Source organism: Octopus bimaculoides, chromosome 16 (genome assembly GCF_001194135.2).
Source record: "Octopus bimaculoides isolate UCB-OBI-ISO-001 chromosome 16, ASM119413v2, whole genome shotgun sequence".
NCBI lineage: Eukaryota > Metazoa > Mollusca > Cephalopoda > Octopoda > Octopodidae > Octopus > Octopus bimaculoides.
Window position 1 is genome coordinate 2,783,668 of NC_068996.1, and position 2,567 is coordinate 2,786,234.

Genomic DNA, 2,567 nt, shown 5'->3' on the forward strand with positions numbered 1-2,567 from the left:
AGTCATCTCCTGTTTAATTAATAAAATTGGAAATTTCAATTAATTCAAGTGTTGATTTGTTTTTATTATCATTTTTTATTTATCATTTTCATCATTATTTTCACAAAAATGGAAATATTGAGTACTTTTTGACAAACAATATACAAAAGGAGAGAGTGAAGCAGGTGAAAAAATTCCAAAACTACAAATAAAATTCTGATTTAACTTGAAATTCAATGTAAAAAGGCATATGTGAAAATATTTTAAAAATATATATGGCCGATGGCAGTGTTGCATGTCCAGCCCATTTAAAAGTACCCTTGATATGTTGGGTGATATGATATGCTTGAGAAGCCCTGTTGAGTCAAGTAAAACCAAAACCACAGCTGTGGCCAGTGCCCCCTGACTGGCTCCCATTGTGGTGGCACATAAAATCCATCATTCGAATGTGGTTGATGCCAGTGCCCCTTGACTGGCTCCTGTGCCGATGGCACATAAAAGCACCATCTGAACATGGCCAATACCAGTGCCCCCTGACTGGCTCCTGTGCCAGTGGCACGTAGAAGGCACTATCCGAATGTGATTGATACCAGGGCCACCTGACTGGTTCCTGCGCCAGTAACATGTAAAAAGCACCATTTGAATGTGGCTGATGTCAGTGCCCCTTGACTGGCTCCTGTGTTGGTGGCATGTAAAAAGCACTATCCGAACGTGATCAATTCCAGGCATGCTTGACTGGCACCTGTACCAGTGGCATGTAAAAAGCATGCTCTACACTCTTGGAGTGGTTGGTGTTAGGAAGGGCATCTAGCTGTAGAAACTTTGCCAGATCAGAATGGAGCCTGGTGCAGCTACTGGCTTTCCAGACCTCAGTCAAACTGTACAACCCATGCCAGCATGGCAGACCTTTGTTAAACGATGATGATGTACATTATGTAGAGAGGAGCAAAGCATGGTGTTGTGGTAAGAAACTTGGTTCCCAACCTCATGGTTTTAGGTTCGGTCTTACTGTTGTGGTATCTTGAGCAAGTGTCTTCTACAGTCCCAAGCCAACAAAAGACTTATGAATAAATTTGGTAGATGGAAACTGTATATATATATATATATATATATATATATATAATGTATAGAGTGTTAGGTGTAGTTCCCCAAGAGTGATGGTGATTCTCTGATATTGCTACTTGAGTGACAGTGGCTCATTGCTTGGAATACTTGAGTGGTTATTGCCATTTTGGTGATGGTGATTTACTGATAGTACTGCTCAATTGATGGTAACTCTAATAGTTCCATTTATGTTGATTCTATGATATTAAGCAATGTTGATTTTCTCATAATGTCACAGGGGAGAAATTGATTAATATAGTAGTGTCACATCATTGTGATCTCCATGGAAATCATGGTCTTATATCACTGTTATAATACAATGAAAGTTCTCTGTTGTATTAACAAAGACAAAACATTAAATTTATTTCACAAAGGAGATATTTGGAGATTTGCTGTGCTTAAGAAGATGTGTCAGACTTTGTGGAGTGGTTAGCATTTGGAAAGGCATCAAGCTTTAGTAACCAAACCAAAATCCGACTGGAGCCTGGTACAGCTCTTTGGCTTACCAGTTCCACTCAAACCTTCCAACTCATGCCAGCATGGAAAAGAGATGCTAAATGATGATGATGATGATTTTCCCTTGTCTCTTGCACTCCAAATTGAACCAATTTTTATTTTGCTCTTCGGTCCCTTGTTTTACATGATCTTCTAAGAAAAAAAAAAGAAAGAAACGCAAATCTCTCTCAAGTTACAACTTACTATCATAGAAGCAAACTCCTTAAATAATGTGTCTTGAGTCCTGAGTGCTCTTTTTACCTGAGAAATAAATGGAACGATCATGTTGGAATAGCTTTTTTATGGGTGTGTTCAATCAGAACATTTTTGTGGGGAGCAATGTGAGGGCAAGAAACAGTTGCTGGCAATTGAGAAATATTACTAACATGAATTAGCAAAGCAAAGTTTTATGATGTCAGTCAGCTTGTTCATTGCGAAAATCTCTCAGCCATCTTTAAAATGTGTACCATATGTTTGAAGTTTCAAGATATATGAAGTCAAATAATAAATATAGAATGGTTAAATGGTAAGCAAAAATTTACGCTTGGAAGAATTTCCAAGAATCCAAGATATAAATACTGATCAGCATGGCACAAATCAGTGTGGAAACATATACTACCTCACAGACAACTTAGGAAGTGACTTTATTTGCTATGTAGGAAGGAGCTGACTAAGAACTCATGCTTGTGTATTCAATATGAATAGTAGTGTACATCAAATTTATAGTGTTATCTTTAGCCATCTCAAACGTGGGCCCCTGATTTTAACTTTATCCTCCATCTGGGATCCTGAGCAAAATAAATAAATGCTTGCACACACAGCTCAAGAGTAATGATTGGAGGAAAACCAATGGACAGAATCACAAAATTATTCAGGAGAATAACAACAATAGGTCTACCACACTGAATTTCTTCCCCCACATCGCCACTTTTCTCACCACTTTCTCTAGCTTCTTGTCCAAATTACTTTCACTATCTGAAACTGAAAGT